Below are 16,702 nucleotides of genomic sequence, written 5' to 3'. Positions count from 1 at the left end.
TGCACGGAGGGCCCGAAGCATATTATGAACATAAGAGACATTGAGATTCTACTCTTTAATTCAGGAAAATGTAATTCTGCTCACCCAGAGAATATTCTTCTTAATATGTTAGCCGATAAGCGCAGACAAATTCGTGCAATGGCCATCACAAATACATCGAAATCGAGAGAAACTCAGCTCAACTCAGGGAGGAATTGAGGAGATTCAAATTTTCCAAAGCTAAACTTCGATTCTCCAAATTATATCGAATTGGTGGACTGGGAAGAAATTGGGGTAAATCAACCACCAATAGTAGCTGGGATGACAAACAAAGACTTGGAAGACCTTGTTACGGAGAGATCTGTATTAGAAGTATCTTTTCCCTGCCACGCACAGGCAGTTGAAATAATGGTACAAATGATAATGTTGGCATCAAAATCCGTGTGCCGTGCAGAACGCAGTCATGGATGGGAATTATCGTGCATAAGAGACAGAGAAATTCAGCCGAAATTCAAAAAAAAACACAATATAATTTTGTCACAGTAATTGATGTGCCAACACAATCGTTTCCTATGGAAGGTTGTCTGGGGGGGACACGGGTGGAACTGGATGGTAGCCTCTTCCTCGTGCTAAGTTCTGGGTAGTTTCTCCATGAAACTAACAGAGAGCTACTTAGTGAAATGCTTGGTGTTCAGGTTCTGCTCTTTCTCAGCGTTGGCTGAATTTCTTGTTGAAAATAGCTCCACAGGTACATTATTCGTCACTATGATTGATGTTAATTTAAAATAATTGACCTTATTATTACTTTTGTGGGATTATTTACTAGCATATGGTGGCTTATTTGCTAAAAAATTAAATCCAATGGAAATCAATATTATTTTACCTGCAATTTAGCCCCCCAAAATGGAATTTTAGAAACGTAGGCAAAAATAGTCGTGTTCTGCGGGTGGTCTATACTCTATTTTTGTTGTTAATTCATAGGCATTGTTTGAACCATAGATTTTGTTAAATTAACTTCAAATTTCATTTTTACAAACTTTAAACATTACCCACTCTTTGATATTATCCATTATCCCATATTTTCCTCAAATTCGTCTTCATAGCCGTTTGATTCTAAAATCAGCCTGATTTTTCGCAAAAGTTTAAACTTTAGAGCTCAGGCGGCAGTGGTTAATTTTATCCGATTTGAAAAATATTTTGTGCATGAGATCCTTATATTATTTCGCAACTTTCCCGCATAGGGCAAATTTGATCAGGAAAAAAAACGTTTTTCGGCCCACCCTAATATGCAGTAAATAGGCTTTGCATACTTAGCAGTAGGCATGAGAATGCATGTATCAGTCATTACCACCCGGCATGCACTGCGAAGTGCCTTCAATTGCATCTTGAATGTAGATGCAATTAGGGGCACTTCACGGCCCACATTCAGTCCTTTGTCTCAGCAGGAGACCCAAACCTGTCATCAGCTGCCTTCTATCCTTCCATACTTTACAGAGAAAGTAGCAGTGATCCACATCACCTCCATCAAAATCACCACAACAGTGAAAGTTCCAACCATTGAAGAAACTGGATTTTTACTATCTCATCCACACTTTTACATACATAAATATTGAGAGTTGGACATGAGTTACTCGATCACACAAAATCTATACGACCAACTTAAACAAAATTTGGCAGAAGTTACTTGGTGCCTGGGGTTCATGTTAAGGCTACATGAAAATCGCCCTGGAGCCCTGAAAGGCCTTCAAGTGGGCTCTTTCATGGCATATTCAACAGCAATTATAAAAAATATGAAGGTCATGCAGAGGCTTCTCAATTTCCCTCTTAAATTTCCTATCGAGGGTTATAATTTTCACAGTTAAACGAATGAAAAAAAATTCTTTTTCTTTGACTCATTTTGCTTACACAGTAACATTTTTCTACGTAGTTGTATTTCTTACCTCAAAAGCACTAAATTCTCTTTGCTCAACAATGGTGTCTTTGATTAGGATCATTGATTTTATTTAACCCTTGGAGTGCCGGGGTGCGCTATTGCGCTCCTCCTATATCTCGCTAAAAGTGTCACGAGCACCATGGCACTCCTGCGAATTTTTTTAATTATAAAAATTAACTCATATTATCAAAAAATCATCAAATACTACATTATAAAGGTGAAACCACATATAATAAATATTTCCCAAATTTTTTAAATATACACCTCCAGTTTTTTTTGAGACCTCATTTTTTTCCTAACCAACTGCAAAATCAGCAACAATGCCTTGGCACTTTTATACCTCATTCACATTCCGATAGTTCAAGCCATCGTCGAAACTATCGTGCATTCACACAATGATGGTTAAAACCTGTGCTGCCCACTAGTGCTGACATCTTAAGTGAATGGGAAATTGACGGTTAGCAAAGCTGTTGAGGTATGCATGAACAAGATGTGTATTTACTGAATAATTTTTCTTCCACCTATATTCTTCCTTCCTAGGACAAATCCATGAAAAAAATAGAGCTGCAAGAGCTTTTTGTCTTTCTCTTGTCTCTTCCGGTCTCCCAGCGCCTAACCATTGTAAAATGGCAATGTTCCGAACTATGTGAACTATTGTCGGGACATGCATTCACACGGCTAGTTCAGTCAACTATCGTTGGGACGATGGCTCGGACTATCATAATGTGAACGAGGCATCAGTGTAGTACCCAGGAGATAGTTTGACACCCAAAGGATTAATCAACGCTCCCAATTGCGTGTGGCCCGAGATTGTTCATAGGCTGTTGGTAATCTGTTCAGTAAATCTCCAATAGGCTTCAAAGAGACAGCGACCAGGCAACAACTGTCTTTAACACTTTGAGTGCAGGCTGATAATTTTAAAGCCATACTGAAAAATCCAGCCATTTTTACTAACTTCGTACATTTTTAAAACATAAGCATCAAAAAAATATTTATATCGATGTGCATTTCAGTAAAAATGAGACTTTTCTTTTCTTTATGAATGAGTTGAATAACATTTATTGCTAATTTTTAAAAATATAATTTAACAATGAAAACCTGCTGTTTTTGAAATATAAAAACAGTTGCAACATATGATGTACCTTCAAAACATGCATAACGATTTTTTTATTACACTCAATTTGAACTATTTAAAGCATGGAAATCATAAAAAAGTATTATTCCAAGAAAATCATTATAAATCCTAGATGACAAAAAGGGTCACTGCATCCTTGAGAAACGGTTCTTTCTGCAAAAGAATTTTCACACCAAGTGGCCTAAGATAAGGATGCGGGTACCTGCAGAGGACTTTTCGTCCTCAAGGAATTAAAAGAACTCTTTTTCCATCAAGGATTTCATTTTTGAAATAACAGAACCACTAAGCAGTATAGTGGAAAAGTACCACATGCGAAATATTATGGCTTCACCCGTACAAAGACAAATATATAGAAAGACGTAATATTACGTCCATGGCAATCTTCAGAAAGATTAACAGGACGTAATATTACGTCCATGGCACGCAAAGTGTTGACAGTTTGTACTCTGTTTGAAGCTTGTTCCTTAACAGGCAGGCAACAGGCATTTCGGGAACAATATGGCACAGACTCTTAAAAGGCAGGGACCGAATTGGTTTTATGTTTCACCACACAGGGAGCGAACAGAAAACATTGAACAGCCTCTCAACTAAGGGACTGGTTTGCCGTCAACATCTCCCAACCAGAGGTGGATTTAGGGGGGTAACACGGTAAGTCATGACCCTGCCTCAAAATTTTTAATTTTTTATTAGTTGAATCGTTTTTTTTTTGCAATTCATTTTTCTACACTGTAAATTTAAACTTCTCCTCACTTACTCAATGCTGAGAAAATTTATCATAATACACCGCCACGGGGAAAAAATATTTTGCAATAATATCCGATATTACGTCTTCCTTGATCATATCCAATCATACATAGTTCAAAATTATTAAAATTTTCAATAGTAATAAAGAAAATATTAAATATTATAATAAAATTATAATAAAAAGAAGGCAAAAAATCTGCTGCAAGCAAACGACTTGTATCCAGTCACAGAAGAAGACACACTGAGAGGCTGGGCACAAATTCAGGGTCTAGTAGAAGACACGGAGGCAAATGGCGGGCCGAGAAACCTAACGGGACCAATGCCTTGTATTCAAGGCATCCACGTCCTAGGCTAGCGCGGGATGCCTTGAATTCAAGGCATCCGCATTGAGTGTGTTAAATATTTCAACTTCATTGGATGTTAAAAACAAAAATGAATGCTAAAAAAATGGGCTGCTCTCATCTGGGAACGAACAAACAATAGTGAACAGGCTCTCAACAGGCAGGGGAAGGTTGGTTGTGCACTTCACCAAACAAGGAAGAAACAGACAACAGGCAATCAACTGACAGGGGCCAGTTGGTGGTATGTTTCACTGCACAGGGAACAAACAGACAACAGTTAACGCACTATACACCCAAGGGTAATCAATAGGTATTGATTTCTGCAAAAATAATGCCTGTTTGCTATCTAGTTTTAAGTCTGTTGGAGATTTAACGAACAGAGTATGGACAGCCTACAAACAATATCAATTTCATTACGTACTTGGAAGTTTAATTGTGTTGCACCTTCGGTATGTCAACATAAATGAACTGTTTTTAGATTTAAAAATGGACTGTATTTAGTTGTTTAATTTCGTCGTTACAAAGTGTTTTTGAAACTTTCGTATGCTGTGGAACAAGCACCTTCCACCGAACGTCGCTCTCTTGTGACTGACTGCGCAGTCGTTCCTTTCATAACACCGTCTCCTCTCCCTTCCCCTACGGAGGCACTCCTTACAATACAATCCCCTGCCCGGGCACCCCAAACGGGGTCCATCCCCTTCTGGGGCACCACTCTGTCACTCACGTCCATTTCCATCCATTTCATTGCCGTAACAAATTAATCTACACAAAATATTATGTGCTTAAACACAAATTATACCTGATTGAATTCGGGTCATTCCATTTCAAATCAACCAGGCCATTACACCCACCGTCTCGAATTATCATGAAACTTGCCATGGCACTACATTCTCATAAAATTAAGGCCGTTTTACATGGTACAAAGAATTGCGCAGGTTAAAGCTGCATTAATTTCTAAAATGGCGTGGAACTGAGTGAATGCATGAACGAAATTAGAACATGGGCTATTTTGCCATCTCACGTCCATGCATTCTGGCATGTGTTCTAGTAATTCACCGCTTTACACGACACAATTTTGATTGCGCCTTCGCACGTATGTCAGATTGCGCAATTCCGTATACTGTGTAAAACGGCCTTTAGAAATTTTGTGCGCTTATAGCCTCCAATTGTCAATTGCTAATGAAATATGAGCAAATGAAATTTGAGCATCACCCCTAAAGTGCCGCAACGTGCAACACATTGTGATTTTTATTTTCATCCATAACTCCATTCCTGTGAGATGAAAAGGCATGATTTTTTTCTAAAGCTAAGAGTACATAATATTCTCACGGTTATCATCAAATATTGACTGCATGAAGTAATTCAGCTGCAAAATAATAAACTTTACAAAAACATCTCGCTTGTACCAATTTTCATTGTCAGCATCCCCAGGGAACGCCCATGCGAATACAGACTCATGGTTCAGTTTAAAGTAATCATTAATGTATGAGCAAAGATCCTGATGAAAAAAAATCGTGAGTCCGACGTTCCTTTTAGTAAAAAAATACTCATTTATGGTCACGGGAAAAAATGGCTCTTTTTCAAGGCACATAGATACTGCACAATTTAGAGTATATATAAGCTCATACTCATGATTAAACAATATTGGAGCATGCATTATCTCACTACAGTGTATGCTACTGTATCTTAGAGTAGGAAACACATAAGCAATCATGTGAATGTACTCCCACACGTACTGCTAATTTCGTGCTATCAGAACTATTCGAGCAGAGGGAATTTTCATTAAAAAAACTGCATGATCCATGGTACAAGATGACATCCTACATTCCTTTTAATCTGTGCCCAAAGACTAGAAACATTTCATATCCAGATGTATTGACACCACAGGAATGTACATTACCAAATGTCAAAGGAAACTGTCATCAAATCATTTGAATTGAGAAATTTCTCAGGAACTTCACCCTTTCAATATTTCATTTAGGCATTCTATATCATTGGAAATTTAGGTAAAAATAGTAAAATTAAATTAACAATCTTACCAATTGATTTGAAAGAGATCCTTCTCTTGCTGACCACATTCTAAGATACCGTTGTGTTTTTCACAAAGTCTAAATATTTTTTTTTAATGTTGGCCACTTCCTCCCTCAAGAAGTAGTGTGACCTCCGAGAGCTTTTGGTGCAGGGGAATTAAGCCCACACAATATGTGTCCTAGTGGCACACAGCAAACATCATATCTCTCTGGCCACAAGAATGAAAGTGAGGGCCATTTAGGTGTCATGAATTTAACTGAAATATCACCTTCTTCATGGTTGAGAGCTTCCACTAGTCCAATGTACCACACTGCTTGCTGTAAATAAAACCTACATATGGACCAACAGCCAAATTATCAGGGAAATCCAGTGTTTCAAAACAAAAATCAAATATAATAATATACTCGTCATCCAGGCCGTGGAACTTTGCAGCGGCTTTACTATCCAATAAAGGCACAAAATGATGGAAGTTTCTTGTGCCTGGAATTGTTTTTGCCTTGGTGGATCTTTCAAGAAGTTCACTACGTGACCAAGCCACATCACTAGACTTAATGTTTAAATCAATGTTGACGTTTTTCATATTATCTATACAAAATTCATACATCCCGCTGCTGTTTGTTATTTGCTGTGCCATTTGTTTCATGATACCACCTATACCATAACAAGAGGTCTTTCCATGGCTTGTGGAAAAAAAGATCATGTTGCATTCATACCATAGTCATTATAACGATGGCACATCCATAAAAGATTGGCAGTTTTTATATTGCCCAGCACATACATCTGTGAAGTACTGAACCTCTTGGAGGCGAAGTTCTTTTTAATAATTCTATTAGGTGACGTTGCACTTCCATAACAAAGGCCACATCATGATTAAGATCATCAGATATGAAACAATGAGATGAGGTGGTGAGAGTACTATCTTTCTTCAGGTAAATCAAGCAAGGGTGTATGGTGCATGATAGATTTATCCAGTGATAACTTTGAACTTCATCCTGAATTCAAAATGAAAAGTTCTCACTAAAATCCACTACGATAACTGCCTTTTCAGGACTGAGGGTTTCTTTGCTTATTTTGAAAAACAAGGATTGTACTTTAGCGACGTAATAATATGGTATCAGTCTATTCATTTTGAGGCATAGAATGTCCAAGAGTTCATCAATGGATGATGTAAACAATGGAAGTTCTGTTCTATCAGTGGAAACCCACTGTCTATATTTCACTGTATCAGTGGAGGTATATTCACAAAATTTAGAAATGATGATATCCTTTAGCCTGGAAGGATCTAGACAGTAATAACATTTTCTGAGCATGCAATCTGCATTATTTTTGCCACAGATGATGATATCCATCAACTTCTTACATATATGTTTCCTTCAATTGCAAGGCACTAATTAGCTGTTTCATATTTTGATGTATGATACAAACACAAACTGAATGAGTCCCAGAAGCACCAGCCATCACACATCATTTTGGCTGAAGTGAACAAAATTTGGAGAACCCAATTTTTTCTTGCGGGTACTGCTCTTTGAAGAGCACTTGAAGTTCCTTGAGGTTATATAAAATCAACCTCTTCTGCATATACTCATTCTTACCCACATAAACTTTATATTTGGCTCTAGGAATCTGTAAAGAATTCCAGTCAAGCTCGTAAAAATTTTTCCCCAGCTCTACCATGGAGTTTGGAAGTGGTTTCCCAGCACATGGTGATGGCATTGCAGGTATTCCCTTCTCATCAAGTAACTTTTTTGCCTGTCTCTCAGTGTAGTCTGAAACATGAAATTCACTCATAATCCTTTTCCTAGACCAAAATAAAGGGGCCAGGGTCAAAATTTCAATTTTACCCTGCCAGCTAACTGTAGGCAATTTATTCTTAATTTTAGTCAGCAGGTCATCCAACTTGGCTTTCTTTCGCTTGATGAATTGACTGTCACTCTAATCTTCATTAATACTTAGATTTTCTAGGGATGCATTCACTAATTTCAATGCACCAGACACTTCAGAAACAAGGTGATGCTTACCCTGTGTTATCTTTCCTTTTCCATATGAGTGTCTACTAAGATAGGACAAATAATGTAATTTCAAAGATGAGCAGTCTAAAGCCTCCAAACTGCAGTTTGTTTCATCTTATTTTCTATCACTTTCCACCAAAGACTTAACTGATGTAAGTTCTTTATCACTTTCATCAAAGCCATTGGGAACAACTTCACCTTTACAAATTTTGGAAATCCTCTTGTCACACCTACAGCAAATTTTTTCTCCAGGCTTCACCAGGAAGCTCACTGCTCTCACAGACTTACACTTTTCTAGAGGTATGGTCCTCAGAAATTTCCTCGCAGGACCTTTTCGTATGGCAAAGGGGTACAGCATTTAAGCTGAAAACACTCGTATTTCTTTAAGAAGCAATGAAGATGATGAGAGCACACAGTCAACAATGATGAAATAGGAATATTGCACAGTAGGGCAATTAAATCTCTGTCCACTTCTGGAAGTTCTTTGATATAAAAAGTTTGGGCTGTGCTTGTGTTGCTCTTTTTGTGAAATTCAGAACTGAGTTCTTTGCCAACACTGCACAATGCTATCTCTGACATGGCAAGACAAACCTCAATACGAATGAGATGTTAAAATGTAAGCCTGGCTATCAGTCACACAAGCATGAGCTACTTAGTTCGAAATTCAACCATGATATCGCTAAGGCAGTACCATATGACTGAGAAATTAATTAACTTCACTTAGACAGAAATTGGAGAAAAATTTTCTGACGGCTCTCTTCTGCCTTCACATTTTATACCGTACTATTCATTTACCCATTACCCATGGAAGAGATAGCTTAGTAGGAAAAATCCTGAAGGCAGGAAATTAGCAGTACGTGGGGGATTACATTCACATGATTTCTTATGCATTTCCTACTCTAAGAGCCAGTAGCATATGCTATAGTGAGATAATGTATGCTCCAATATTGTGTAATCATGAGTATAAGCTTATATGTCCTCTTATTTGTGTAATTTCTATGTGCCTTGAAAAAGAGCAATTTTTTCCCGTCACCATAAATGAGTATTTTTTTTACTAAACGAACGTCGGACTCACGATTTTTTTCATCAAGATCTTTGCTCATACATAAATGATTACTTTAAACTGAACCATGAGTCTGTATTCGCATGGGCATTCCCTGGGGATGCTGACAGTGAAAAATGGTACAAGCAAGATTTTTTAAAACTTTATTATTTTGCAGCTGAATTACTTCATGCAGTGAATATTTTATGATAACCATGAGAATATTATGTACTCATAACTTTAGAAAAAAATCATGCCTTTTCATCTCACAGGAATGGAGTTATGGATGAAAATAAAAAAATCACAATGTGTAGCACGTTGCGGCACTTAAGGGGTCACGCCCAAATTTCAATTGCTCATGTTTCATATACAATTGACGGCCAAAATTGTACAAAATTTCTAATTATACCAGAATGTATGACCATGGCATGTTTCATGAAAATCCGAGTCGATGGGTGTCATTTGGTCAAAATATTGGTTTATTAGACATGGAATGACCCATTCATTAACACACTCAATGCGGATGCCTTAAATTCAAGGCATCCCGCGCTAGCCTAGGACGCGGATGCCTTGAATACAAGGCATCGGTCCCATTAGGTTTCTCGGCCCGCCATCTGCCTCCGCGTCTTCTACTAGACCCTGCAATTGTGCCCAGCGTCTCAGTGTGTCTTCTCCTGTGACTGGATACAAGTCGTTTGCTTTCAGCAGATTTTTTGCCTTCTTTTTATTATTATATATTTATTATAATTTTATTATAATATTTAATATTTTCTTTATTAATAGCGCAAATTTTAATAATTTTGACCTATGTATGATTGTATACGATTAAGGAAGACATAATATCTGATATTATTGCAAAATATTTTTTCCGCGTGGCGGTGTGTTATGATAAATTTTCTCAGCATTGAGTGTGTTAATATGATTATCACCAACCATTGATAATGGCTAATAAAGTGAGCTCGAAAATTATAACAGCTATCACGGCTTATGCATGATAAATATTTACTTTGCCAATTACAGTCAGGGGATGCTTGGTTTACGTTTTAGCAGATAGGGAATGAACAGACAACAGTAAACAGGCACTCAACAGACAGGGGCCGGTTGATCATCCATTTTAAACTAAAGGGAGCATACAGAAAATGGTGAACAGGTTCTCTACAGGAAGAAAAAGATGACGTATTGGACAAAAGAAGACAAAAGTGGACATGGTGCTGCCACATACTTATGGAAGATAGCAAATGCAAACAACAATGCCAATATCTCTGAAACCATTATCTGTACATCTTTATGTGCACTGTATTGCGGCTGTTGATTTAGAGAAAAAATTTATTTTTTTGAGTGTTATTTAACTTGCACTAAATCCCTGCAGCATATAATTAAGTCATCCGTGCATACAAGTAACAGAGAAAGTCTTGATGTGATAATTGTTTTTCAGTGTCTTCCTTTAATAATTTATTGTATGCCTTCAGTTTCTGAGCAATTACTAATGTTTGTATTTAAAATGTGTTATGGGTATGCGAGTTCCGTCGCCGATAAGAACCTAAAACATTTGTCAGAGGACTGTGCTTCTTCTAGGTTTGTTTGTGTGATGTGAAATTATTGTTTTCATGTAAAATCATTAATAGCGTGTTTCTCTCTTGAGTAATACATATAATATTGGCATAGTGAATACCCCAAATTGTATTCATTTAAGGAAGTCTTTCTTTGATGAAGACATGTGAAATATTTTTTGGTGTCGTGGTTTTTCTGGTAATGATGACAAAGCTTCCTGTGTGGAGTTGCTAGTCTCCCATCGGGCGCCTCCCCAGGTGGCGGATAGGGGAATGCTCACCAGATATGGTGGGTACCGAGGAAATAAAATACTCGGGGTGGACCAAAACTAGCACTACTGCCTTGTAGTGAGGTGTTGGATCACCAAGGGCTAGAGAATGGGAAACCTTGATAAAAAACCCAGGTCCTCCAGGTTGGGGGTTGGTCTTAGGGCTAACAATCCTACACCAGAAAATGACCTTGGTTCATGAAAACAAAAATCAGCCTCGGACGGATGGATATAATGGCCGAAGACCTACGGGAGAACGGATACACAAGTCACGGATTACAACACGGAATGTAAGAACAATGTTGAAGCCAGGAAAGATGAAAGAAATAGCAGATGAGATGCAGAAGTACAAAATCGATGTCATTGGGTTTCAAGAGATAAGATGGCAAGGACAAGGCAGAATAAATAAGAAGGAATACACCTTACTCAACAGTGGTCCAGAGAATAGGACAGGAAGATATGGTACAGGATTCATTATTTCGAGTAAGATAAGAAAGAGCCTCTTATTATTTGAACCAATAAATGAGAGAATTTGCAAGATAAGAATAAAAGGAAAGTTTAGAAATATGACTTTCATTACAGCTCATGCACCTACGGAGGACAAGACGGAACTGGAGAAGGAAGAGTTCTATGAATGCCTGGACAATGTGTTAAATCTTTGTCAAAAATATGATATGGTTACAGTTTTAGGCGACTTTAATGCAAAAATTGGGAGGGAAGACAAAATGAAAGGAGTAGTTGGAGGATATTCAATACATGAGAAAAGTAGTGGAAATGGTGATATACTCGTGCAATTTGCAGCCAGAAACAACTTCATCATAAAAAGTACATGTTTCCCTCACAAAAGAATACACTTAGGGACTTGGAAAGTCCCAGGTACAAATATAGTTAATCAAATAGATCACGTGCTGACTAAGAAAAGGCATTCATCATCAGTTATTGATGTCAGAGCCTGCAGGGGTCCCAACTGCGACAGTGATCACTACTTAGTAAGGGCAATCATTAAGCAAAAATTGGCAAAAACCAAAGTAACACCCAAATCAACCAGAAAACATTGGAATGTTGGAAAACTGAACATCCAAGAGAACTTAGAGAAGTACCAAAGAGGTATGGAGAGAAAACTTTTTGAGTACCAGGCAGATAAGAATATCAATGAAAAATGGAATGATTTAGAAACATTCATTAAGGAAATAACAGAAGAAGAAATTGGTGAAAGAAAGAAGGAAAGGAATAATGACTGGTTTGATGCGGAATGTATGGATGCCGTTAGAAACACAAACAAAGCTCGGGAAACAATGATTGCTAGGGATACAAGATGTCATAGAAGAGAATATAAAAGGTTAAGAATGGTAGCAAATAAGGTGTGCAGAAAAAAGAAAACAGAAGCAATGCAAAAGCAGTTACAAGAAATAGAAGAATTAAGTGATCAGACCAGTGAAGTAAGAAAATTCTACAAAGCTGTCAAAAGAATGACAAAAGAGGGGTACAGCGTGCAATTGGGCATGTATAGGGACAAGGAGGGAAAGATACTGGGAGATGATGACAAAATAGTAGAGATATGGACAGAACATTTCTGCGACCTGTTGAATGATGAAGGATTTGAGGAAGAGAGCGAGGTGCATGAATATCAAGAGGGAAATGGTGAGGACGCTATCGAAGAGCCTACGATGGAGGAAGTGGAGGCGGTTGTCGGGAAATTAAAAAATAATCGGTCACCTGGTGAAGATGAAATAGCCCCAGAACTTATTAAGAAAGGCGGAAATGCACTCATGAGATGCATGCATGAATTGATCAGAGACATTTGGAGACAGGAAATAATGCCTGTAAAATGGAGAACTGGCATTATATGTCCCATATACAAGAAAGGCGACAAAATGCTCTGCAACAATTACAGAGGAATTACGCTGTTGAACATTGCATATAAAGTGCTCTCAGGAATTATACAAATGAGAGTTAGCAAAAGAGCTGAAAGCATCATTACCGAATATCAGGGTGGATTTCGACGAGATAGGGGGACAACAGACCAAATATTTACTTTGTGTCAAATAATGGAGAAGCACTTCGAGCACAACCAAGATTTACACTTACTGTTGGTAGATGTTAAGCAAGCGTTTGATAGTGTGAAGAGAAGCACACTGTTTGCAGCACTAAACGAATTAGGCTTGCCTAAGAAGTTAATCAGACTGGTAAGAATGACAATGCAGGAAACAATAGCTAAGGTCAAAGTCGGCAATAAAATGGGTAGTGCTTTTCCATTTAATATGGGAGTAAAGCAAGGAGATGGTTTGTCTGCAACATTGTTCATATTGGCCTTGCACTGGGCAGTAAGGGGAGTTGACACTGGTGGAACAATATTCTATCGGAGCAGTCAAATACTAGCGTATGCAGATGATATAGTCATTGAAGCCAGATCTGCAAGGAAGTTGAAAGAAATATTTGGCTCACTAAAGGAAAGCGCAGGAAGAATTGGACTGAAAGTTAACTGTGGCAAAACAAAATACATGTGCATGTCCACATCTGAAGCTCGCAGACGACCTCAGACATTAGATATCGACGGAGATAAATTTGAGGGTGTCTCATACTTTAAATATCTTGGGGCATTGGTGACATCGGATAACTCAATAAGTGCTTGCATAAAAGACAGAATCACCGCTGGTAACAGAGCGTACTTCTCAAATCATAAATTGTTGAAAAGTAGACTGATAAGAAGAAATACTAAATATAAAATATCTAAAACTTTAATAAGACCTGTTGTCACTTATGGATGTGAATGCTGGACGTTATCAACAGCAGAGGCGCACGCACTTAGATGTTTCGAGAGAAGGATCCTAAGGAAAATTTATGGACCCATACAAGAAAATGGAGTTTTTCGAAGACAATGGAATGAAGAACTTGACGACCTCATAGAGGGCCAAGACATTGTGAGATTTGTCAACTCACAGAGACTCATATGGATGGGACATTTGATAAGAATGTCAGAGGAGAGAGTGGCCAAAAGAGTTTTGGAGGGAAAATTATTCAGCGTAAAAAGAAGAGGACGTCCATGCCTAAAATGGAAAGATGGAGTGGAAGCAGACCTGGCTACTTTGGGGATAAGAGGATGGAGAAATAAGGCCATTAAGAGGGAGGAATGGAGGAAGATTGTATTGAAGGCCAAAGCTGACAAAAAGCTGTAGCGCCAAGGAAGAAGAAGATGACAAAGCTTGCTTTTCGATAACTATTCAGGATTTTCATAACTCATGGAATGTGTGGAAAAGCACAACATAAGTTTTTTTTAGCAATCCTTCAAATGAATTTCAACTTTGAGTTCTATTTTTACATAAATTATGTCTTGTCCATTACCAAATTAGCAGCAGCAAACAGGTAAGGAACAAAGTTTGCGACTAGGGAGAGAACAGGCAAGTCACCATCTCATGGGTGTGAAGCAGACAAGCTGTTCCAATTAGCATTCTACCAATAGTCGCCTGCCCATTGTCACTCGGACAGTAAACAGAGATGTAACAGCCACATAAACAGGCACTGAAATGACAGTGCACAGTCCACAGGCTGGTTGGCTGTGAATCATCAAGTAAGGAACAGATATTGCCGTATCCCACAACAGGGAAAGAACAGACAAGTTACACTCCTCTCACAGACTTGAAACAGACAAGGCATTCCAATTTACAACCTACCAACAGTCACCTGACTGTTTTCACTCGGACAAGACACAGGGAGCCAATAGCCTACTAAACAGACGACAAACAGGGGTTATTGTTAAAGAAAGCAACAGGGTTATTTTACAAATGTAATGAATTGCATTGCTTTTCAATTACTCATTACAAGAGACGATACGTATTTATGGTTGATTCGTTAAGTTTGGATACGAAATAAAGTTATATTATACTTGCAGTTCTATTACACGAATGTTCTGATTTATTGGATATTTTTTGTACGGCTAAATTATTAGTACAATAGGGCATTGCAATATTTCCATCGAGTTTTGACATTATACGTTCCGTTATTACGAGTACCATTATCAAATAAACAACAACGAAACGTATAGTGTCAAAATAGAACTCAGTGGAAATATAGCAATGTCCAATTTTACTAACATTAAGAACTTCCACCACATCGTGTCTCAAACAGAAATATTATTCTTTAGTCCTTTTACACTTTTGCATTTCTCTCATCTCTTCGTGTAATAATACACTTTGAAAATGGTAAATAAACTTCAATAACGTCCGCAGTTCAAACGTTTCTATTAATGAACTTAAAGACCTAAAATTTAAATCCAAACAGGTGGTCAAAAGCAAAAGGAATATATCCAAAATATATTTCACATCTATTGTCATTTTCCTGCTTGCGTGAATGATTTAACATTACTTGATAGTTTCACCAGGCTTCCCATGGAAAACTAAAATAAAAGTACTCACCCTGAAGCAATTTCTGGGCAAATTTTTTCTCAGTTTTGCGTCCGATTTATGACAAATATCTCTAAAATCAGAGAATTCCATGAGTTTTCCCCAGCATAATGGACATAAAGTGGCGGGCAGGCCGTCTCCCACAGCAACCTGAGAAAGCAATGAAAACCTATGCGTCAAGAGATTTCAGACTCATCGTGGAATATATGTTCATAGAACAGAATAAAACATGAACTAAGGAAATCACTTACATTTAAATCGACTAAATCATACAAGGCATCCGCTACAGTTATCTGTCTTGCTATAGTTGAAGTGAATATGTTGTAATAATAATTATTTTTCTTCATGCAAAGTCTGCACAGGGTGCCCTCGTGAATCCTTCCCGAAGACTCCGAGGAGTTCTCAATGGTCGCACTCATGTTTTCAATGAAATAACTCATTCAATCTTAAAACCACTTCACTCATCAAAGAAATCATCCACACAGCACTGGTAAAGATTGCCAAATTCCTCATACACTACGATCGTTTCCAAGACGCACGTCAATACGAAAAATTGAGACTGACCAAGGACAAGGGCATATAAAGCCACATTTGAATACGACCTCAAACAGAAATCACTTCGCAACAGAATGGAAAGTAAATGTTCTGCACGAATTTCATGCCCATTGACACCCGAGTTTATACCAGACCAGGTAAACAAGATTTAGTTTAGATCTCGTACTTTATCTGCGTATCTTACCACTAGAGGACTACGTATACAACGGGCTTTCTATCGAAAACTGCGATATTCCAGCATTTTTAATGGCAAATGGGCGTTTATTTTATATTCATTTAGTGGGTGTTAACATGTCTTTTTAAAAACATATTTATAATTTACACAATAAGGAAATTTTGGAATCCTTTTTCTGATTTCAAGACGTTATAATGTGACCGGGTGCAAGCCGAAGTTGGGCTTCAATTCCGTTTATTGCCGGCAGATTGAATAATCAAATGAAATTGTAGAATATGATCAATCAATAAAGTGCAATCAATTTCAAATGCAGTGTCCATTTATTTTATTTAATCAAATGGAAAGAAGTTAGTCTTCAAACGCGGATATCAAGCCTGTTGTTCAGGTGTGCTTTCTGCGGTAAAAATGGAAACTAGAAATAATCGAATCTAGACCGGTGTTTTAATGTATTGTCTTATATTAACAAATAACATGTGATGTTGTGTACAAGGAATCGTGTCAAAACTTGTTGAAAATATTCTCAGTCCATGCCATTGCGT

This window comes from Ischnura elegans, assembly GCF_921293095.1.
Source record: "Ischnura elegans chromosome 13 unlocalized genomic scaffold, ioIscEleg1.1 SUPER_13_unloc_1, whole genome shotgun sequence".
In the NCBI taxonomy this organism is placed as follows: Eukaryota; Metazoa; Arthropoda; class Insecta; order Odonata; family Coenagrionidae; genus Ischnura; species Ischnura elegans.
Note: the sequence above shows the minus strand (reverse complement) of the source record.